The sequence below is a fragment of the Schistocerca serialis genome, chromosome 5 (assembly GCF_023864345.2).
Source record: "Schistocerca serialis cubense isolate TAMUIC-IGC-003099 chromosome 5, iqSchSeri2.2, whole genome shotgun sequence".
In the NCBI taxonomy this organism is placed as follows: domain Eukaryota; kingdom Metazoa; phylum Arthropoda; class Insecta; order Orthoptera; family Acrididae; genus Schistocerca; species Schistocerca serialis.
In genome coordinates, this window is record NC_064642.1 from 307,331,554 (window position 1) to 307,357,155 (window position 25,602).

The following is a 25,602-nucleotide window of genomic DNA, read 5'->3' on the forward strand; positions in this document are numbered from 1 at the left end:
GAATTCTAGCCTTGGTACAAATTTTCACTCGTCGCTTGACTCTGCATATACAATTCACAAACCTTAAATCACTGCGTAAAAAATATAAAATTGCTAATAAGTAGTTTGTAGCTTTTATATTCAAGAACAGACACACAAAGGTACTTCATTACTTACGGTCGATTTAGGAATGATGAATGTATTGGGTGTCGCTTCGTGGCTAAGCAGGCGGCGGGAGGCAACTGCATCCAACATCGTTTCCTAAGCCAACACCTAAAAGGCTAACACTTTAAATCTTGTCGTAATATCCACTACTTCGTAGGAAGTGTAGAACATGGCTTATAGCTGTTACATCACCTGGTAGAATCTGTGGTAGGTGGTTTCTGATGTCAAAGTGACGTCGTATGTCTTGGGTATCCACAGCTCTTTAAAAATCAGTTTACACGAGACGTCAAGAAACGTAACGTTAACGTGGACCATTTAGCAGAAAATATTTTAATACTGGCGTTGACGGGGAGGGTGTGGCATCGTCTGGTAACATAGAAAGTTAACGTCGCAGTCACTGAAGCTATAGTGGTGGATTTTGTTTTCGTGACAAACTGTGGAGGTTCCACGACGACTTAGATATTTTCCTGTGACTGATTTTCCGGAAAAGAGGTCACGTATCTCAAAGCTCGTTGAGTTTACAATGCCTGGTCAACGAAAAAGTCTGTATTTTGAATAAATAAGACCATAATTAGACAGAACTATTTTCATTAAAAACATTTCGTAACACTGGAAAAGTCATCTTCATTAAAGAAGAAAAATACAACTGTTTTTAACGTTATTTAGTGCCTAGGAAGAAAACAAAACACAATGGACAGGGAAAAGGAATATCTATCGCCTTCTAAAATGTGTTTGATATGCTTGTTTCGATGTATTTTTTCGAGCAATGGAGGGGGAGGGAGGGGGGAGGGGGGGGGAAGGAGAGTGCTGAAGGAGGAAAAGCAACTTTCGTGCTCTTTTGGGCTCGCCATCCCCAGTAATTAGAGAATTGCACGTCCTGCACAGACAGCCTCTATGGTATGACAATGAGTTTCTTCCTGTACCACATCTGAATCTACATACACACTCCGCAAGCCACCGTACCACTACTAGTCATTCCCTTTCCTGTTCCATTCCCAAATAGAGTGAAGCTGTAATTTCTCGTATCTTATATTCGTGGTCCGTGCACGAAGTGTATGTTGGCGTCAGTTTAACCATTCTCCAATCACCTTAAATTCTGGTGGATTCCCACTTGAGATCCCGAAGCATCCCTGTAAGAGTTACGTGTTGATCGAAGCTACCGGTAACAAATCCAAGAGTTCGCCTCTGAAGTGCCTCGATATCTTTCCTTAATACGATCGGCTGCGGATTGCAAACACTCGTGTGGCAAGATCGCACCCGCGTCCTATATTCGGCCTCCTCCACAGATGAATCACACATTCCTAAAATCCTCCCAATAAAGGAAAGTCGATCATTCGCCGGCTGCCAAGATCCTCACATTCTCATTCCGTTTCATATGGCTTCGCAACGTTACGCCCATACATTTGATCGAGGTGATTGTGAGAAGCAGCACACTATTGGTGCTGAAACCGAACATTACAGGTTTATTTTCCTACTCATCCGCATTAACTTACATTTTTCTACATTTAAAGCTAGCTACCATTCATCACACCAACTACAAATTTTATCTAAGTCACCTTTTATCAACCTGAGGTCACTCAACTTCGAGACCTCCCAGTACACAGCAGCACCAGCAGCATCCTCGGGAAACAACTGAGACTGCTGGCCACCCTGTCCGCCAGATGATTTATGTATATACAAAAGAGCGCCCCTATCACACTTCCCTGGGGCGCTCCTGAAGATACCCTTGTCTCTGATGAGTACTTCCCGTCGAGGAAAATATACTGTGTTTTATTACTTATGAAGCTTTTGTGTCTCTCACATATCTAGGAACCTATTGCGTAGTGTCGTAGCTTCGCGAACCGTCTGCAGTGGGGCACCGTGCAAACGCTATATGGAATCTGCCTGGTGCCCTTCATCAATAGTTCGCAGTATGTGATGTGAGAAAAGGGTTATGTAGCAACCCGTGATTCTGCGGGTTTATTCTCTTACTCTTCTTATATACAGAAGTCACTTGTTGTCGCTTGGGACATTATGCTGGGAGAAATTCGCGATAAATGCAAGCTAAGTAAGGAGTCAATGTAAAACCGAATTGGGGTTCCATCCGGACCTTGCGACTTACTTGTTTTCAACTCCTTCAGTTGTTTTTCTACACAGGAATGCTTATTACTATGCCATCCATACCGGATTTCTTCGATGGTCAAACGATGGTATGTTTGTACGATTCTCCTGTACGAACAGTTCCTTAAATGCGAAATTTGAAATTTCGGGTTTTGTTTTGCTATCTTCAACTACCATACCAGAATGATCAACGAGGGACTGGATGGAAGTCTCAGACCTGCATAGCGATTATACACTACTGGCCATTAAAATTGCTACACCAAGAACAAATGCAGATGATAAATGGATATTCATTGGACAAATTTATTATACTAGAACTGACGTGTGATTACATTTTCACGCAATTTGGGTGCATAAATCCTGAGAAATCAGTACCCACAACCACCACCTCTGGCCGTAATAACTGCCTTGATACGCCTGGGCATTGAGTCAAACAGAGCTTGGATGGCGTGAACAGGTACAGCTGCCCATGCAGCTTCAACACGATACCACAGTTCATCAACAGTAATCATGAGCCAGTTGCTCGGCCACCGTTGACCGGACTTTTTTAGTTGGTGAGAGATCTGGAGAATGTGCTGGCCAGGGCAGCAGTCGAACATTTTCTGTATCCAAAAAGGCCCGTACAGGTCCTGCAACATGTGGTCGTGCATTATCCTGCTGAAATGTAGGGTTTCGCAGGGATCGAAAAAAGGGTAGAGCCACGGGTCGTAACACATCTGAAATGTAACGTCCACTGTTCAAAGTGCTGTCAATGTGAACAAGAGGTGACCGAGACGTGTAACCAATAGCACACCATACCATCACGCCGGGTGATACGCCAGTATGGCGATGACGAATACACGCTTCCAATGTGCGTTCACCGCGATGTCACCAAACACGGATGCGAACATCATGATGCTGTAAACAGAACCTGGATTCATCTGAAAAAATGACTTTTTGCCAATCGTGCACCCAGGTTCATCGTTGAGTACACCATCGCAGGCGCTCCTGTCTGTGATGCAGCGTCAAGGGTAACCGCAGCCACGGTCTCCGAGCTGATAGTCCATGCTGCTGCAAACGTCGTCGAACTGTTCGTGCAGATGGTTGTTATCTCGCAAACGTCCCCATCTGTTGACTGAGGGGTCGAGACGTGGCTGCACGATCCGTTACAGCCATGCGGATAAGATGCCTGTCATCTCGACTGCTAGTGATACGAGGCCATTGGGATCCAGCACGGCGTTCCGTATTACCCTCCCGAACCCACCGATTCCATATTCTGCTAACAGTCATTGGATCTCGACCAACGCGAGCAGCAATGTCGCGATACGATAAACCGCAATCGCGATAGGCTGCAATCGGACCTTTATCAAAGTCGGAAACGTAATGTTACGCATTTCTCCCCCCGACACGAGGCATCAAAACAACGTTTCAGCAGGCAACGCCGGTCAACTGCTGTTTGTGTATGAGAAATTGGTTGGAAAGTTTCTTCATGTCAGCACGTAGATGTCACCACCGGCGACAACCTTGTGTGAATGCTCTGAAAAGCTAATCATCTGCATATCACAGCATCTTCTTCATGTCGGTTAAATTTCGCGTCTGTAGCGCGTCATCTTCGTGGTGTAGCAATTTTATTGGCCAGTAGTGTTTATTATGTGATATATCGATACGTGTTGTGTCCTTTTCAGCCCCAAATCTTCTTGTCCTCGGCACTTCCGCACAGCTCCGCGCAGACACAGTGAGCCGCGATGCTCCTCCGCCTCCAGCGCGCGTCTCCGGTCGTCCCCTGGACAGCCGCCTTGAGGACGCCGCTGGCCGCCACGTCCCCCCAGTCCCGACGGGCAATCCTGCGCCGGCGGGCGCATTAGCGTCCCGCTTACGTAACAATGCGGCCGCGAAAAGCGTCGCCCGAATCGCGCGGTTATTTTCGAAGACAAAAACAGACGACAAAAATAGCAGAACGCCAGTGCAGCGGCGGGCGACGAGTTCTCTCAATGAACGCTGTCAAGTCGTGCAAAACACTTTCGGCGGCGGCTCAGAAACTGTTTTCTGTTGTCTTCCCGTCGTGGCGCGGCCAGGATCCTTTTTCCTCGCCCGTGCCTCCTTTATTCGTGGGAACCGCGAAATTATCTACTCGCCAGCCTTTCAGAATGGCGCGCCGCCCGTCCTCGCTCGAAACGCGTGACGCAGATGAGCAGAAATGACTCGGTCTTATCGTCGTCGCCGTTCTCGTGGACGGATGGGAGATAAAAAAAAAGGGCGAACAAAGACGCGCGCCTCTTACCTTGGGCAAAGTTTTCGAAGCCTTCCCGCTATACGAACCCAAATTCTAATGTACTGTTGCTAAGAGAATATGACAAAGTAGCGCTATCTGTGCGACAACTAGAGGAAATTATTTTTTTGAGTGCAACGTTTGTAGCCTTTGGCTACTCCTCGCAGCTCGTAGAGTTCCATCGTACGTAAACGTCGTTTGTAGGCCATTTACCGACGCAGTTTACTGTTTTAACATTTAGAGGAATGTTGTTGTTGTTGTGGTCTTCAGTCCAGAGACTGGTTTGATGCAGCTCTCCATGCTACTCTATGCTGTGCAAGCTTCTTCATCTCCCAGTACCTACTGCAGCCTACATCCTCCTGAATATGCTTAGTGTACTCATCTTTTGGTCTCCCTCTACGATTTTTACCCTCCACGCTGCCCTCCAGTACTAAATTGGTGATCCCTTGATGCCTCACAACATGTCCTACCAACCGATCCCTTCTTCCAGTCAAGTTGTGCCACAAACTCCTCCTCTTCTCAGTTCTATTCAATACCTCCTCATTAGTTACGTGGTCTACTCATCTAATCTTTAATCATACAGTAAAGCTGCATGCCCTCGGGAAACATTACGGCTGTAGTTTCCCCTTGCTTTCAGCCGTTCGCAGTACGAGCACAGCAAGGCCGTTTTGGTTAGTGTTACAAGGCCAGATCAGTCAATCATCCAGACTGTTGCCCCTGCAACTACTGAAAAGGCTGCTGCCTCTCTTCAGGAACCACACGTTTGTCTGACCTCTCAACAGGCACCCCTCCGTTGTGGTTGCACCTACGGTACGGCTATCTGTGTCGTTGAGGCACGCAAGCCACCGCACCAACGGCAAGGTCCATGGTTCATGGGGGGCAGAGGTATACGCCACTAATTTTTTAAAACAATAATACAGAGATTTTCTTTTAAAACTCACTGCGAGTAAAAGAACTGCTATTCTGTGCTGTGAAAATGTGGGGTTTTGTTTTCTCTCTTGCAGTCAGTTTTAACTACGATATCCCGGCATTTAAGCAATTGGAAAAATTGTTTCTCCCAGAAATACTCTTTGTCAGTACAGATATTTTAAACAAAAATTGTCAACGCTCAATGTTCTGTTTTGTATCCTTTCTCACTGTCGCTTTTCACAGAAAACAGGAAAGATGTGTTTTGGCATATCGGCTGATGATTACAATATTATTACGTAATCTGAATTAGTAATAACAATAAAGGCGACTCAAGGTCAGAGAAACGGGTAAGAGGAGGTCGACATAGAGAGGGGGAAGGAGGAATCGATTATAAAGGGGGAGGCAGAAGATAGAGAGAAAGGAGAGGAGGAGATGGAGAAAGGAAGGGTGGAGAATGCCATGGACAAAGACAAGAGGCAGAAGGAACTTAGGAAATATATTCAATGCCCATACATTTATTTAGCAATTGCGAAGCATGCCGATTCCGCTAGTATCTGTGTATAATCGAAAGAAAAAAAAATGATGGTTTCGCTTGAGGGAGTCTGGGAACTCCGGAGTACGTGTTGTGGGAGAGTGCGTTGTAGGAAAATGAATCGGGTTAATTAGTATTATGCTCTATGTCTCATTTGTACGGTTAATCGTAATTATGTTTAATGAGTCATTTTACATTATATTTCCAAATTCATTTCTAAACATGCTTGCACGCTCACTGTTTACAATATTTTTTTTCACTTTTTAAAATGCAGATGTGAATTTACTAGTTGCTATTCACCAACTTTAACCTATTAGATAAATAGAAATTATTCTGCGGTTTAGGATTTATCAAGGAGAATGTGGTTACTGGTCAGTCGAGCAGTGACAGCATCACCGTAAAGTGGTCATTGCCATGGCGATAGTCGTGTATCGACCACTGTGACGAAGCCACGAGGTTAGGGAGGGGCTCGTATGGTCGATAGCCGAAAAGGTGCCACGGATGGCGCTGAAGTGGGCGGGTGTAGGGTCTACCATCATTGAGGAGACACAGATAAATCAGATAGCCCCTATCAGTCGAAATGGTACTTCCAAACAGCGGGTGATGCGCTCTGAAGTCCCTTACTAGGAAAAAATGGGGTTGCGGGCTGGGGGGTTGGGCGCGTGGTTGGATGGGATTTCTTGGATTAAAGTTGTAATCCCAACACAAGTAAGTTCCCTAACTGAAAGTAAATAAAGGTTACAAACTGTGATCGGTGGGTTTTTTTTACTCGCATTCTGGTATGAAAAAGAATTCACACTCTGTCGACAACTGTCGGAACCATTGCATATACCCCTCGAGATGACCACACGGGGGGGGGGGGGGGGGGGGGGGGGGATACGGTACCGACGGAATGTTCAGAAACCTCTAAGAGTTATCAAAGGAGTGTGTTTCCTGGAGTACAACACAGATGGCAGAACAAGAGGAAAATAGTTGTAGTTCCCGCGGGCGAAAGTAATAGCCATTTCAGTGTCTTTGAAGTATCAAAGTGACAATGCCTTAGGAGTGAAGGAGAGCAGTTCATGTCCCAGTAGCACTATCACTATTTGGGGAGAGGGGGTTACAACACGAAGGAACATTGGCCTGGAGTCCGACGGCGTGGGAAGGATTTTGCATCTCCTGGGTAGCCTACTCCCGAATGCCTTCTTCTTATTCTTATTCTTATTTCGCAAATTTTGGCGGTTGAGATTCTTGTGAGAGCTTATCCGCTATAGGCGTAGGAACAGAAGAAGGATGGACAACCTTGGGACCCAGACTCCTTTAGCCACAGATTGGTATCGTTCTTCTGATGTGTAGATTCCTACGGAGAGAGCTTCCATGGACCTACGGCCAGCAGATGCTGGAAGAGGATGCTGCTACTGCGGCCGAGTGCGGGCAGTGGTTCCTGAAGACGGCGCAACAGGAGCAACGAGTCGGTTACCTGTCGTCCTCATTGTCAAGATTATTCGCGTGACTACCGGCTGTCTACGTCGAGGGAGTAAATGCACCACGTACTGCTGACGACCTTGTCCCAGAAGGTGAGACTGTATACAAACGAACGTATTTTTTCTGAGCTTGAGAATACGAGAGGCGTTCTATGACCTTGAATTCCTGGATTTTGCGTTCCTTATGTTAGTACACTTTGCGGATAGGGGAGGGTGGATGTTCCTGCAATTGACACAGACTGGCGGGAGCGTACAGGGTGAATTTTCATGAAGTGGCCGGCCACAGTCTCCACAAATCGAACCGTACGTACACCCGGAAGACATATGCCCGAAGCGCTGACATTTGAAACATCACATCAAAGGTGGGAAATACAGCTCCCCATTGCAGCGCCAACACAATAATTTGAACTTTTCTGGTGGCGAATCCCCCGCAAATGCGAGGACAAGTGGGTCGGTGTCTATCTCGTTGTCTGGCGGTCATCACCTTACACGACGTATGGAGTGGATCCCTTGCCTGTCAAAATGTTCACGTAGTTCTTCGATCGCCTGCAGCGTTACATCCCGTTGAAAAATTGATCCCCATACCACGTTAAGCTTCTTATTCGGCGTTATGGTAACAGGTACATGACCATGTTTTTAACAGAAGAGTAACGCCTCCCAACTGCGCTTGATCCGTTCTCTTATTTAAGAAGAAAACATTTCGTTATTAGTTAACGTAAGTATTTTGTCCCGTACGTTTTCAATATTCTCCACGAAGATCAATCGCACGAGAGAGAGAAAGGACCCTCCTGCTTGGGTGCAAAACAGGAGCTTAGGATAGTAAGTGTCTACAAATAGCTTGGTTTGGCTTTCTCCCAATGGCATATCCAGGAGGCGAAGTTTCTAGAGTCGCAACGATCGCCACTGAACTATGGCCTGTCTGAACAGACTGCCTGGCCGTCACGGTCACTGGCTTTGTCATTTTATGACGCCAAATATCTGCCATGACGCCGACTACCTGGCCAGTGTCCGGAATGCCAGTTCCCCCAAACGGATAGCAGCGGGTACGTACTCCTAGCCATGAGGAGCGGGGGGGGGGGGGGGGGAGGGGGATGACAGCACGGGTATTTACGACTCCCGCGTGGTCACGGAGCTACCACCGTACGGATGGACGCTGACGACCACGCAATATGAAGTGTCTACCACAACTCGGTATTGGGGGACCATTCCCACATGACCCGCAGAATGTATGAAAAAATTTGAAGGTGGAGCTCAAACCCAGATCAAAGGACAGAACGTAACCAAAATATGTGAGGTACGATAAGGAAACAAAGTGGGAGAAGCCAGAATCGACACCTTAGGAGCTAGCTAGGTTGTTAGCAGTGAATCTTTCCTGGAGAATAGGTCGGAGGAAAGAGACAGTGAGAGAGTAACATTGCAGAACAAGAAAGATAGAAAGAAGTACCTCAATAGTTTGGGGCCCATGTTCAGAACGCACATAAAAAGTTCTGTGAACTGCCTCGGGTGGGTGCGGGGGGAGGGGATGGGAGCAGGGGCGAGGGGGCAGCCAAGTAACATGGAGCTTTAGTAGGCTAACTGAATCAATACATGTGAGGGATTTAAACATTTTTCTCTATTTTCCTTTCTTCCAACCATTAATATTATTCGTTTTCCTCCATGAAGCAATATTGGAGCCTTTTTAAACCTTCGTAAAACTAATAAATGCCACCTTCTCATATAAACCACAGACTGCTCTTTTAAGACCCTTATTTTTGACTAATTTCGATGGACTGTCTTGTAGCAGCCAAAATTCCAATATATAGGTCAGAAATAAGAGTCAGCACTACATTAACAGGTTGTCCTCGTTTATGAGGTAAGATATCGTTCATTAGTAGTAGTATAACTCGTGAAATTCTGTTTCATTTGTTCAGCTTTCCGTTCTCATTGTTGAAATTATACGGTGCATTTTCGTAAATAAACATGTACTAGTTTTACATAAACTGTTGACGATTAGTTTTACACTATATGTAGCTGCGAAATATTAGTACTATAGGAAAATTACGGTCCTGGTATTAGTCTATTGGGACATTGGTCAATCAGGATGCAGCAGCAGATGAAAAAATGATGTAGTTATAGGTGTTTTGGTAATTTAATGCATCAGATCAGTTACTTTATTAATTTCGTTGAATGCTAAAGTGTTAGGCATTAGCCTCCATCTTTGAATGATACGCAACTGATTCTCACTGCCGCAATGGTATTGCGTCGGCACTTCTCTGCATAGTGGCTGTAACTAATGCCGTTTCAGAATCCTTCATTGAAATCGACGTAAAATCTGACCTCTTGAGGTTAAAGACAGAACGCATTCTTAAGAACGTACAACGAAGGAATAAAACGTAGCGTAATGAATGTGTGCCGGCCTCTGTGACCGAGCGGTTCTAGGCACTCCAGTTCGGAACCACGTTGCTGCTACGGTCGCAGGTACGAATCCTGCCTCGAGCGTAGATGTGTGTGATGTCCTTAGGTTAGTTATGTTTAAGTAGTTCTGAGTCTAGGGGACTGATGACCTCAGATGTTAAGTCCCATAGTGCTTGGAGCTTCAATGAATGTGTTCCATTACTTCCATCTAGGAGCTGTAGTCCAGAAACTATAATCAAGACGCCTCTGAAAGGTTAACGTTGCCAAATATTTGTACATTAGTTTTTATTTTAGACACATTCACAGAACATCATTACAATCAAATGATGATTTTAATGGTTTCTATGATAGTATCTAAAACAAAAAGAAGAAGGTAATCAGTCAGTCACATTCCTCCAACTAATTGTCTCTGAGCACTGAGAAGAGCGAACATTGCGGAGCCTTAAGTACAAAATGAAAGCGGCAGTAAAGACACTCTAGTACTACCAAACAGTTGATCAGTGTGTACAACAGTTGACAATGCATCGAATAGCTGAAATAGTACCGATTAAACAAAGATAGAGCGGAAGCTCTCAGATGAAGTTGTGCTATCGTCGAAACAGTGTAAAATGTACTGTGTAGGTTGCGCCTGAGGCAGCTCGTCTAGTTTTCTCCGTCTGTCAGTGTTAAACGCCATGTAGATCGGCGTGGATTTTTAATAGACAGGAATGCAAAGAGTTTTAATTATCATTCCGGAAAGTAACCCTAAGTAATAATTGTTTTCCTCATCTGCAGGTACACGTCTGCAGTCCTCGTGAATACCTAAATTCCTGCGTCACAAAACCATATTACCCCGCTACGCCGAAGCTGAGGCCCAGGAGAAAGACAGGCCGTGGAACGTAGGTTACAGCATGCGACACTGCAGATCTTACAAGTGCCAGCAGCCGTTGCCGGCGAGGACCGAGTAATTAATTCAGACGAGTAGTAATTCTTAAGTGCGTGTTTAAATGCACGTAAGTTCTCGATAGTACACGACAAAATTAAGACCTTTAATCTGTACCTTTCCAATGGAATGTTGATTTCCCTTGGGCTGTGTACAGAGCCCAGCGTTCGCGAAGTGTGCAGACAGGCCGACTAGTGTGACGTCACAAGTTCGTTGCCATTGCATGGCACGTATATGTCGCTGGCCCCGATTAAAGCAAAATGAAACAGCCCACTGATAAAGTGAAGATGATTTGCACCATTTTGTTTTGGCACCTCTAGAGGAGTGCTGCTGTGGTGTGATGAAGAGATTTCAGTGTGTACCAACATTGCAGACATGTACTTGCAAACGAGAAAAACAATAATTATACTACATTATTTTTCAGAAGTGGTAATTGCAACTTTACGAGTGACCGTCGCACTCATGCTGCACTCATTTATTTGCTCCTCAAAATCAGTATCATTCATAATTACACTTTTTTTCCATTTCAGAGTGTCCATTGGCCATTGTAGTGTGTAGAAACGAAGCGGTAGTTGTCACATCTGTTTCAAACATCTGCGTACTTTTTGTTGTCCACCATTTCCAAGATAAGATTATTATCTGACTACTTACGTCCATAATCCTGCAATGTACGTCACTAAACCTGGTACCAGTAGCAGGTTGCGTATCTAACGACTTCACGTAATAACTGGTCGAATTTAAAAATTTGAAATACTGATTGAGATCTCTAATTTTATGTTAAAAGCTTAACACAAAAGACAAGTATTACAGTTAAAACCTTTATGTTTTTCTTGGGGCAGCGTAACTGACTGTGCGCGAATACCTGTATAATCCTCAACTATTTCAGAACTGAATGTACCTGAAAAATCATATCATTGTACTACACACAGTTCGAGAGACATGACGCGTAAGGATTTCGATGAGTGAAAACCTAACTTCCGTTTAAAACGGCGCACAGTGAAACGTCAACATCAGTCACGACATTTTAATTGATTATTTCTTTACTACCGACTGTATCCGCAACACCCTCTGAAAACTATATCTACATATATCACTGAAAGTACCTGAAAAATTGTATTACTGTACGATACACAGTTCAGAAGATATAATGCAATAACGGTTGACGTGCGTTAAAAATTTATACTTGAAACGGAGCTCTAATTACCCAGACTATATTCATCGAGCATTTCATAATGACAGCACTTAGCGACTTCCAACGAACCTTAAGCATACTTTCAAACCTTTCCCAAACCTTTTCCCGCTTATGCGACTAGGGTTAAATATTTAACACATTATGTCAGTTCTGAAGTAATCATAACTTGAAATTGATTTATACACGGACTTTTTGTTTATTTAATGACTCAGGGATTATTAATATTTCAGAATTGGCAACATTTTCTACCAAATGCACTAATTCACCAGGATGGCGATTTTGGTTTGGTGTGCAGTTTTAAGTAATAGTTGTAAAAACATACATTGCTTAAAGACCAGTTCAACTCTAAGAACACATTCTGTTCTCCAAGTATTTTATAAAAAAATTTTAAAAAAGAAAATCTTAGCCCTTCCGACCTCACTACGCAGTGCGTCGAAGCATTCTTTCTTTTAAGAAGACACTGTCCTCGTGTGAACCATGTTTATGTATTCCATGAGTACGCTTTTTCAACTTGTGGCATCTCCTAAACTCGAAACCAATAAATGATTAAATTCTGAGCCCCCACAGATTACGCCACAAATCCTGCTATTGGTTTTCATAACCTGATGAATTAATTAATTTGGCTACAGTCCATTCCAGGAGTTTGGTCCCCGGGTTCATTTGTGCTGGAACTGTATTACACGTACCAAAGAAGAAGTCAAAACATGTTTCCATAAAAAACAATTATTATATAAACGCAGCAGACATTCACAGCCGCAATATCAGTAGGCATCAGTCATGATTTCCCAGTGTTACCAACTTAATTTCCGTAGACAATCACGAAAGAAGTGTTGAATGTCTAACGACCTACCTCATGGTCATCTCACTCAGAAATGGCTTTTGGTGGCACCTACTACTCTGTGTACAAACATACCTCTCCCCACCGGTTTAAGGGATGTGAGGTCACAAAAACAAAGCCTAAATATCCACTTCATAGTAGAATTAAGCTGCCTGGTGGTTAGCACGATTTTAATTAAAATTAGTTAATACGTGAAAGTGTTTGTACTCTGTCTATTAAGGTAATCATAACGTATATTAATGTGGCAGCAATAATATTTGGGCCATCTATTCCTTCCACCCTTCGTACTACCATCTTAGAGAAATAAAGTAATCGTAATTTTTACGAAACCAAGGGACCTATGTGAAACTTTCACCCTTACGTAGTTTTAACTATTGACGGTATTTGAAATAACTGTAGTTATTGCGGTAAGGATGGTTGTGGGAATTAAAAGAAAACACCTTTAAAATGAACCGAACGCGGTGAAATAATAATCATGAATTATGATACATTCTGTATATACATTTCCATATGTCCAAAGGTGTGTTTTGCATTCGGAATGTTCGTCCCAGCTTGTACGGCGGTCAGAGATAATGGACTACTGCATTGGCCACTGTTATTATCTATAACGATGCTGTATAAAAATTATTCAGTTAATAAATACTTTGAAACAAATATAATGGTATTTGTAAAAAGATAATACGAAAAGGGAGTCTCTTACTCGTGATCAATAAGCAGCTTCGTAAAGCACAGATATGAAACTGGATATCCATAATGCCCTTTAACGTAAGGTAGTTAAAGGTCTCTTATATGTTGAAATTTTCAACAAATCGTTCGTTTTAGGGCAAAATCGGTATGCAGTGTCAGAAACCGGCAAAAAACCTTCACAAAAGATATCACTTATCCCTTAACGATTAGTATGTGTTGAGAAAAAGGAATATTTACTTGAGAAGTAGTATATATGATTATTTAAAACGACAGAGCAGAAAAGTCATACGCAAAATGTCTCATCTTAAAGGAATTTTTGTGATGATTCCAAAACTGGTCGTAGATTTAGCGAATCTGTAATGTTTCCGAAGCTATGGAGAAATTAATATTGTGATTAATATTTTATTAACATTAACTCGCCTGATGCGTTTAGGTTAGAGTTGTACGTGTGAAACGTTATCTTTTGTTCTTTAGTATTAGTTGAGTAAACTGAAATTTGCCTGAAAAAGCTGTGAGACGAAGCGGCCGTTTGGATCCACTTTAATAACTCTTCTGATGTCTTCAACAAAAATTTTATTATTTCCAAAATCGCCTTAACGTTTCGACATTCCGTCATTTTCAAAGGCTAAAAAATACATCACAAAACTGGTAACAGAAGATACGAAAATGTGCTATATTTCACCATTGATTAGAGATATGGTATACTGTGTAGAATATGGCTATCTAGCTTACCAGTGTTATGTGAATTCTATAAAATTGTTCACCGGATACACTGTATCTCGGCCCTTGGTAGCAGTCTGAACATGTCTCGTGGTTGAGAATGTTGACGACGACAATGTATCTGAAGAACAATTTTTTATGACTGACGTATCACTGGTAAGCTAGAAAGCCGTATTTATTTTATAGCCTTTGAAAATGACGGAATGTAGAAATGCATAAAATGATCTTAGAAATAATAAAAAGTTTGCTGAAGACATCAGAAAAGTTAGTAAAGTTGACTGAACGTTATTTTTCAAATCAGTCATTCAACTGAATTTCAATATTGTGAAATAAATTCTCTTATTGATACGTTACACAATTTTGAAATTAGATAAATGAATAGGTCCCCATGAAACCCTATACCCTATTATGATCTTTAGTCATTCTAAATTCTCAATTCGTGGTAGAAAAATATGCTGTGATGAAATTAAATGTTTGAAACATTCGGTATAGGGACTTATTACAGGAATCCTAAAAAATTGTGTAATATCTATGGTAGCAGCAAGAAATTATCAATGTTGTAGTACTGCTATAAACATGTCTTATCTATAAAAAAATGGAATTGCCGTAATATCAATTTAGCTTAGGGTCAAAGAGTCTGTGTTAGTGGTCAAGATCGATTTCGCTTTAATAACCGAGAGTCGCTATCACTTGAAAATGGCATTATAGGCTAAAATCGCGATCGTGTTACATTTTATAACAATCCATACATAAAATTTTGTCCCTACTAAAATATTTTTTAACTTCCTTACAGCGACATTGGTCACAACGAAAACTCGGCTATAAAGTCGTGATTTCTGTGGAACGGCCTTCTTCCACGTAAGGAACGTACTTCTCAACTCTGGTTAGTAAGACAAATGTAAATACGTGTGCCTCGCAGGTAACGTCATTTTAAAACCTCAGTTAGCAACGAGATTTTCCAAGAATCATTGAACTGTAGAACGAAATCTGTCATTGAAATATGGAAACCTGGCATATTCTTCTCTTGCCCTTCCGTCAGCAATTGGTGTAGTATAGTCCTCACTTCATTGTTACCCTGGCGCATTCATACTAAGTAGTGGTGACAGTCAAAGAACTCGTCAACACTGCACGTGATGTTAGTTTTCATAACAATTTGTTACGAAGTGCACCCATTTAAATCAGCTTGGCAGGTGAAATAAAAGTTTTAGCGTTGGAAGAAAATTTGAAAGTGGTTGTTAAAATCAAGTATGGCGTTAAAAATTTTATGTGTGTCGTCAGTTCAGCCTCGTAATGCAAACGATTTGAAAGAACAAGAAAAAAATTATTTCTGCATTTGAACAAAATGGATCTAAAATTAAGCGGTTACGAAAAGCTGAACGGAGCGCCATGGAGGAAACGCTGCTTAAGTGGTCTAAGCAACAGAGCAGTATCAGTGTATCCATTAGTGCACTTGTCCTTTTGGTGAAAGCAGACGAGTTTCCCAAGAAATTAGAAGATGAAGATTGTGTGTGCCGCAGCGGCTGGACTGACAGATTCAAGCAACGTCACGGCATTAGTTTGGCAAAGTGAGCGTTGAAGCTAACAGTGTGAACACTAAAACAATCCAACAAAGGCTCATTACCGAGTGGCCTACAGTTCGTGAAGGATATGCAGACAGTGACATCTTTAGCGCAACCGAGACTTGCATTTTCTTTAAAATGACACCTGAGAAAAATCTGGAATTCAAGAGCGAAAAATATATTGATGGCAAGTTATATAAAGAACGAATAACAGTTCTGGTTTGTGATAACACTGAGAAGAAAAAATTGCTCGATATAGGTAAATCAAAGAATCCTTGGCGTTTTAAGAACGTAAAAAATCTGCCAGTGCACTACAGTGCCAATGAAAGTCCTGGATGACCTCCAAACTCTATGAAACTGAAATCAGGCATTGGGATCGGGAGCTTATAAGTCAGAAAAGGAAGATACTGAGTCTTGTTGAGAATTGCAGAATATTGAGCTTTTTCTTCCTGCAAATACGACAACCTTATTGCAGCCCTTGAACCAGGGAGTAATTAGGAGTCTGAAATGCCACTATCGTAAGCTCGTATTACTGAAAAAGTTACAATGCATTGAGAAAAAGCGGGATTATTCTGTTTCACTGATGGGTGCGATCAGATGCGTTACCAAAGCTTGGAACCAGGTCACAGCCCAAACCATCAAGAACTGTTTCCGTCATGCGAGAGTCACAACTCAAGGAATAAATGCCCCCGAAATTGAAGACACGTTCGATGACAGTGATGATCTGCCGCTATTGCCTTGCTGCCAGAAATTAACTGTGATCTTATCAATCAGTGCGACTATGAAATGTATGTAACGACGGGTAATGACCTTGTTACAACCTAAGTACAAACTAAAGATGAAATTGCGAATGAAGTGAAGAATCAGAGCCACAGTAACCACGAAGTAAGTGAGGAAGAGGAAGAGGATAAGAAAGAAATAAAGTACCTGTCCCTACTGGGAGTGACGCTTGAGAGGCCATTAGATTTGTGCACATGTTCTATGAACCTAGGGGATGGAGCAGCGAAATTACTAATCAAATAATGAACATAGAACGTGATTTAGAAAGAGTGTATAGGGCAACCAGACAGCAGAGTAAAATGACTGATTACTTCACTCCTATGTAAAGAACTTTGGTAAGTATTCTACATACTGCTGTATATACTGTATTCACGTAAGCTTAAGAGTGTATATAAAATAAAACAAGGCTAAATAATTTTGTTCTTTTCCATTTGCCACCACAATAGCCTGAAAATACGAATCTCGGCTACAACGACACTCGTATATAACAACATAATTTTCAAGGTCCTTTGAATGTTGTTATAGCCAGGATCCACCGGAATTTAACAACAAAAAATGGTAGGGAAATTAGTAACTACTTCTTTCAGCTTCGTAACAGAACAATGGCCGCAATATTAGTACCATATTTATTCGACAGCAACCACCTCCATCCTTTTAGAAGATCACACGTCACACCCACAACCGGTTTTCTAATGTAAACCAGTTGTTTGTAGTCGAAATACAAAGCATGGGTCTCATTTAGTTTCTACGCAAACAAATCGTAAACATAGGATACCGCAAGGATTACTGGGAGTACGGTGTACCATCAATCCGCCAATCCGGAGCAGATCCTTCGGAAATCTTTGTTGCGTCAAAGAGTCTAATGATTTCGTCTTCAAAGGGTGGTAACTCCGCGAAGATATAACGCATACCCATGTCATTGTTCATGAACGCCACCAGTCATCTTCTTGGGCTAGGGACAGTAACTTCGTCATGAACTGGGTGTACATCGTATTACTGGCATTACTGGCAACACACACACACACACACACACACACACACACACACACACACACACTTTCTTCCGAGCTATTGTCAATAGAAGGTTGGCTATGTGCCAAATTTCCGAACTTCTCGACCTGAATTTCGGACTTCAGCAATATATCGTCTGTGCCGACGGCCAAATACCTGGTGCCTATCTATCACCGTCAGACAAACGCCACCGCTTGGTTCTGTCTTCTATTTATGTTGCAATCCTAGAAATTCAGCAAAAAATTTGAACTTGGCAGATGTCTTTCTTGTTAACGTGGGAATTTGTGGATGCTAAAAGGCATGATCTTTATTGAAAGATAGTGAACAATGTCTCATAGAACAATTAAGGATATTTACAAAACCGAAAGATGTGTATAAGGGGTTTCGATTATTTTAACTGTAACTGATTTCGAGTTATCACAACATAACGCGAAAATCGGTTGAAGATATTTGAGAGGCTTGGCTCGGTAGAAGATATACCACGCAAACAGACGTTACAGCCTTGCGGTTTGGCCACGCTTAATTTCTTGCTCTGTTTTTCTTCGTTGTGAGTGATTGTTTCGTTTCTCATTACCATGTCCTCTAAGAGGCGTTAAAACTTCCTTCGTTAAACCAACCTCCAATCTCCGATTTTTGAACATGGTCATTAAAAACATACTGATTGACGCTCTTTCGTGCATAACATCATGCACGATACTCATGTAAAAACATCGTAGCAGATGTTTTAGAGAGATTTAAGTCTATAATCAAAGTCCTGCTGGATTTATTTCTTCCCTCAAGAGCTGTTTGATTCTACGACAACAAAGACTATATATAAAAGTGTTCTGTTATTGTTTAACAGTCGTTACTTTAAGACTCTATGAGGAATCTTAGATTAAGAAGAAGAAGGAAGCAAGATCATAGTTTATGCGGTGACAGTGTTATTAGGACAGAAAGGATTGGCAAGGAACTACAGTCATCAACGTTCTCCTCCGAATGCGAAAATTGGCAAGGAACTACAGTCACCAACTTTCTCCTCCGAATGCGAAAATATTTTATGGTCGCCAACTGTAGGAAGAAATGATAAGCGTACTAAAATAAGGGGGAATAGAGCTCACACGGAAAGAGACGGTGAAACATTATAGAAATAGTGTGAAAAAGATTCGAATTCCCCTCTGCCAATCACTAAGTGTGAATTTCAGAGCAGTCATGTTGATGTACATGTTTGTTTTACCCCGTCTCCGCAGGCATAACAAAATGTGTACTTTCGAAACTTATGGATGATGTAATATCGTGTCACATCATCAGTTCACTGTTTCCAGTTTGGCTGTTAATGTCTGCTCACTCTACAGAAAACAGGACTTCATTCAGAAGAAACTGTAAACAATGTTGTTATTGTCATCGTCGATGAGAGAGGGAACCCAGTATCTGAATAAGAAATGAAACTCAGAAAGATCCAAAATAATGAATATTTACCAGGATAAGAGGAATAATTTAACACAACGGATAATCGTGGTGTTAGAACTTCTTATGTTTCGTGAAGAATCCTGTAATTTTTGAATACTCCGTTAGTAGTGTAGCGCTCGACACAGTGATGTCGATTAAATATTTGGGCGTAACATTGCAGAGCGATATGAAGTGGGACAAGCATGTAATGGCAGTTGTGGGGAAGGCGGATAGTCGTCTTCGGTTCATTGGTAGAATTTTGGGAAGATGTGGTTCATTGTAAAGGAGATCGCTTATAAAACGCTAATACGACCTATTCTTGAGTACTGCTCGAGCGTTTGGTATCCCTATCAGGTCGGATTGAGGGAGGACATGGAAGCAATTCAGAGACGGGCTGCTAAATTTGTTACTGGTAGGTTTGATCATCACGCTAGTGTTACGGAAATGCTTCAGGAACTCGGGTGGGAGTCTCTAGAGGAAAGGAGGCGGTCTTTGCGTGAATCGCTACTGAGGAAATTTAGAGAACCAGCATTTGAGATTGACTGCAGTACAATTTTGCGGAAAGACCACAAAGATAAGAGAGATTAAGGCTCGTACAGAGGTACCCTCCGGCATGCACCGTATGGTGGATTGCGGAATACGTATGTAGATGTAGATGTTACTAGCGAAGTTCATAGTACGTGGTCAGTAGAGGTCAAGTTATCAGGAGTGATCAAAAAGTTTCCGTTTGAGGGTGTTGCTGAAGTGTATATGCAACATAGTGCGACTCCGATGTGGGTATATGTGCACCGATATGTAGGCAAGGCATTAGTGTGGCATTTGTGTCTTTCCTACGTGCGTGCGACAAATGAGGAAACGTGAAGTATGGCGACATTGTTTCCAAATGCGTCAAACAGGACCAATTATTTTCTTGGCTGCGAATGACAAACGCCGGTATACGTCTATCGGAGAATGAAGAATGTGTATGTCTAAACCACAGTGATGGAATGGTGCGCGATAAGAGGTGCTGTTGCTTCATGGTAACGCACGTCCCTCCATCGCGGGTATCATAACGTAGAAGTTACACCAACTCAAGTGGTAGAGACTCGAGCAGCCGCCCTATAGTCCTGATCTCTCCCGATGCGATTATCATGCCTGCTGTGCCCTAAAAATGGCCTCGAAGGGTCGACGATTCCTGTCGGCGGAGGATGTGCAGCAGGCAGCCGGGGACTACGTCACTTAGCAGGACACTGTGCCTTACTATACGGGCATCTTCTACCTGGTGAGTCGGTGGAATGATTGCCTCGATGCTCAAGGCTATTTTGCCCAACTGGCATACCTATTCTGGACTATACCGCCTTAGAACGGTATCTTTCTGATGGCATCTTATGTTATGGCGCAAATCTACTACAGCCACTTAGTTCTGTATGGCATTCGAAGAACACCAGCGTACTGTTTATGCTCAGTAAAGATGGACTGAGAGGCACGTGACAATTTTCTCAGATAAAAGTAGCTTTTACAACTCATGTGCCATAGAAAAAAGATAAAAGAACGTTTGGCTATTTATTACGAAATTTTTATTGCTCTGGCTCCCGGATTGAGCAGATGAATCATATTTATACCTCCGTTGCCCCCTGAAGAAGACGTATCCGTAACGCAGTTCAGATGCCGTATATCACATAGACCAGTATAATTCTGCAGTTATAGCAACGTCGTTAAACTTGATCCTGTCAAACTTCCTGACAACCAGGTAAGCCAAGTATTTTGGCTTACAAATAGAAGTACTGCAACCATAGCTGGCTGTCACGATTACGTACTCTGACGAGTGTCCACAAAAATGGCTCCAGCACAGCTACATTCCGAGTCGGAACACTATGGAACAAACGTGTGACGCTATCGGATGCCACCCTCACGAACAACCGACCCGCAGGTTACAGAAATTGCGATTTCCGTGAGTAGACATCTGATTCAACATATCGCATCTCCGAAAACCGACGAAGGACGTGTCCGATCCATGCATACCAAAGTTGGACCAACTCGCTATTAAGCTGGTGACCGCAATGTCTTGGCTCATCTGTATAAACCGAACTATACTACGGACTCGAATGACGTACCGGCAGAATAATTTACCGAACTGCTGCTTCGATTCAAACAAGAATTTATATGGTTAGGGCCTACCATTAGTATAAAAGAAGCAATTTGTGCTGTTTGGGACGAAAAGCTCTAACTATCGAAGAATCGAAAACTTTTTATAAATTGCTTAATGAGAATATCTTTTCTTCTGTTGTTCGTCCATATCAATGTCAGTGATGGTGCCCACTGCTACTACATTCTTACCAGCACTTAATGTGTGTGATTGAAGTCTACAAAGATAGTAGGCCAACTTATGTACACAGCACGGATGTCGTATTCACTGGAGACCACAAACTGGGCAACGAGTTGCCGTATCATTTATTTACTTTCTTTTAAAACCCTAAATTAAATTTTCCATACTTTCTTGATGTAAGAAATGCAAACGGGTATGGTATAGCCAGTCGCAGGTCATCAAAGCTACTTAAGGCCTGAAACTAGATTTAGCGTATACATAAACGACTGTCTCAGAGAATACAATACAAAGGTAAAAAAGGGAAAACCTTAGATAAGAACAGACAAATCAACATTGTAGTTGTTTAATGACGCTAAACTGTTTTTTATGAAAGTGAAGTTGGCCTTAAAACAGCACTCCACCAACTAAATCTGGCATGCATAACATACAACTTCAAAATGTATGATAATTCGAAAATGAACTTCTGAGTGTCGGGGATATCAGAGAGAAAATATTCAATGGTGATCAGCCAGCTTAGGAGGTGTTCAAAACAACCGACCAGGAATGCGACTTAAGCCATGATTGAAGAGCCATCAGAAACGAATCCCACAAAACTCAGTGTGTATATCGCGCAATGTATCGCACACTTCTTCTTCTTCTTCTTCTCCTCAGCGATCACGGGTCCTGTAGACCATGCGCTACCCCGACTCCCTGCTTCCACCGCCTTACATCTCTCGCAGTCTCTCTCCACCGTGCGGAAATTCCTAATGCTGCGATGTCCTTCTCTATGTCATCTGTCCACCTTGTACGAGGTCGGCCCAATGGTCTTTTTGCCTGGAGAGTTGTTTCAAATGCTTTTATGGTGATTCTGTTGTTTTCCATTCTAGCCACATGTCCAGCCCATTGCAGTTTCCTACTGCGGCATGGAGAATCAGCAGATTTCAGTAAATTTACTAGATAATTTTAATATCATTACTCAGGTAAACTGTCACAGTAGAAAATGAGGACATGAAACCGGAGTAGCAGTTGAGAAGGGTGTGAGAGGGGATTGAAGCCATTTCCCATGTTATTCAGTTTGTACAATGAGTAAGAAGTAAATAAAACGAAGGAGAAATTTTGAAATGTAATTAAATATCAGGGGGAAGATGTAGCCATTACGGTTTGCAGTGATATTGTAATTCTCTCACAAACGACAGAGGACTTGGAAAGTCATTTTAACGGGTGGATAAGTGTCTTGAAAACAGGCTAAAAGACGAAAATAAATAATGGTAAAAACGAGATTCTCTAAAACCTCAAATACTGCTTTCCTAGTTCGAGATCGCTCTAAAAATACACTCGTCGCTTACAATCACTAACAGAAGAACAGCAGTACAAAGTGTCATTTTCAAAATTAAAGATAACGAATAACAGATTTCAAACCTCCATATTAGTAAACAGACTCAACACTCTCGCTTCGCTCAGTAATGAAAGTTATATTTTAAGACAACTAAATATTGAAGATGTTAGAAGTAACTTCCGTAGAACGAAAAGTGTAGGTACAGACCAATTAGCCAATAAGTTTATTTTAAACTTTCATTTCAAGGCTGATTAAATGGAAATCTATTGTATCTGAATTAAATACTGAGAGAATTTTCTTGGTTGATACATTCCTTTTGTTCTGTTATATTTTACTAACAAATGTGGTTGCTTGTAGTGACATTATGTAATCTTTAGAGCTAAATACTCATTTTTGCGTGGACATGAATCTCAATTTTTTAACGGTTCAGTCTAATCAGTACTTTTTATCATAAAATTAATGGTAAGTTTTTTCAACCAAACAATGAACCTTACATTTCGTGGTTTAGTTATAAAAGAATTACCTCTGGTAAGGTCCATACAACAGGTTCAGCCTAGGTTCTGTGGATTCTAAATAGAGCTGTGGCACCCACAGTAGAAACATCTGAACAGTACAATTTAGGTGGTAGGATCGAGTTATGAGCCTGAGGAACTATTTGAGAACTTTACCAAACATGGCTGAGGAATGTCCCGAATGCTCCCTTACAGAACACAACACGAAATCGAAAGCCTTGTTTATTACTGATGAGCAATACAGGGTTATTCCTAAGTTTCTCTGGGGGTTTCAGAAGACATCTGCAGAAAAACATAGGGAAACCAGACATGTATCAGTGGCTAGAGTATGTCTACAAGTTATTAGTTCACAATAAAGATGCTCCATGGTGATCGGGTTTGTAATGTGGGAAACGTGAGAACGGGCAGCAGAGCTGATGGGCGCAATTTATTGAAGTCGTTGCTGCCCGGGAAGGAGGCGCGCTGTGGAAACCTGTTAATTGGGTTGCCTACCTGCAGGTGCGACCTAATTCGATGCGCCAATACGAAACAGATAACTTGGTCTACATGTTCTGAACGCCTGTTCCTGGTCGTACGGTCTGCAACTACGCTGGACCGGCCGCGGTGGTCTAGCGGTTCTAGGCGCTCAGTCCGGAACCGCGCGACTGCTACGGTCGCAAGTTCGAATCATGCCTCGGGCATGAATGTTTGTGATGTCCTTAGGTTAGTTAGGTTTAAGTAGTTCTAAGTTCTAGGGGACTGATGACCACAGATGTTAAGTCCCATAGTGCTCAGAGCCATTTGATTTGAACCATAGACTTCGATCAAAGATGGCACTGAAACAGAGAATGACAGGATAGGCCGAAATACTACGGTAAACATCGTTTTCCAAATCTGTCGCCTGCCGCGGTGGCCGAGCGGTTCTAGGCGCTACAGTCTGTCACCGCGCGACCGCAACGGTCGAAGGTTCTAATCCTGCCTCGGGCATGGATGTGTTTGGTGTCCTTACAACTACTTAAACCTAAGTAACCTAAGTTCTAGGGGACTGATGACCTCAGAAGTTAAGTCCCATAGTGCTCAGAGCCATTTGAAACATTTTTGAACGAAATCTGTCTCACAGGGGAATAGCGCACCGTTGTGCCTAATTTAAATCGTCACAGGAAGGAAAGAATAACTGATATCGAAATAAGTGGCCATGGGATAGAAAAGCTGCTGAAAGTGCTCAACAGAGGTAAGGCCACTGGACCTGAAGTACGAGGCTAAATAGAGTATGAGAAAGAATTTGCCCCTCGCCTAGAGCCAGTGACCCGTAGGTCTTTGACGGAAAGTTGTGTTCCCGCCGGTAGGGGAAAAAAAACAATCACTTCAGTTTTCTAGAAGGGTCGTCGAAGAGACCCAGATAACTATAGACACACATCTCTGACGTTGGTCAGCTGTAGAATTTTGGAATATGTTTTATGCTCGCTTATTATGACATTTATGGAGAGCGAAAATCTTCTCTGTAGGAATCAAAATGGATCCCGAAAACAACGACCAGGTGGAACCCAGTTCGCTCTTTTGATCAACAAGACCCAGAAGGCGACATTGACTTCTGTTAAGGCGTTTGATACAGTTCCGTACTCTCGCCTAACGAAAAAAATACGAGGGTAGGAAATACCATACCAGCGGTGTGATTGGACTATGGAGTTTCTAACGGCCAGAACACAGCACGTAATTCTCAATTGGGAGAAGTTTTCAGACGTAAAAGTGACTCCGGGCGTAAGCCAAGGGAGCGTTGTAGATCCATTTCTTCTCACAATACAGATTGTACCAGGTATAAAGTGCAAATACTGCTATTGGTAACTTACAACGGTGCACTGAACAACATTGCGTCAATATTCATACCGCGTGCAGGCTAATAGTTACAGCCATTACAAGTCGCATGTTGTGAGGCTTTTTAGGACCGCCAGGTGCATCCAGGAGCAAGTCATTAATGCTTATTTTCCGGTGAGCAGCAGGTCGGGTGCTGAGGTGGGGGCACTTGGACGCAAAACAGCCGCTCGAAACTGACAGGCGTAGTCCAATTACTGGTGGAGTGCGATCTTGCAGAGAACAACAGGGCGTAAAGTTTGTGACGTATTTGTGGGGAAAACTGTTCTATGGAGAGAGAAAAAACAGCTATCACATTGATGTATGTAGATGTGAAGGTACCACATATAAAAATATCTGCGCTTAAACTCGTTACACACTGAAACCAATGTAAGTGACAAAGTAGACAACAATGGAAGTTCAACGACGCTTTTCCTGGATGATGCTGTTGTTTACAGAGAAGTTACGAGTCTAGAAAATTGCAGCAAAATTTAGGAAGACCTGCAGAGGATGCTCGCTATCTGCAGGGAGCGGCAATTGGCGACCTTCTAGATGAACAACTGTAACTTACTGCTAGTACATAGAGAAAAAGACCCGTAATCGTAGGGCTACACGATTGCAGAACCATCACTGGAAGCAGCTAGTTCCATACAATATCTAGGAGTACGCGTCCGCAGTGATTTGATGTGTAATGATCACATAGCATTAATTGAGGGTAA

At 42.4% G+C, this 25,602-nt stretch overlaps 1 protein-coding gene across 1 annotated transcript in view; it reads right to left on the reverse strand.

Moving 5' to 3' along the window:
• Positions 1–25,602, reverse strand: part of LOC126481917 (potassium voltage-gated channel protein Shaker) — a 1,005,443-nt gene that overhangs the window by 785,618 nt on the left and 194,223 nt on the right. The window lies entirely within an intron of this gene.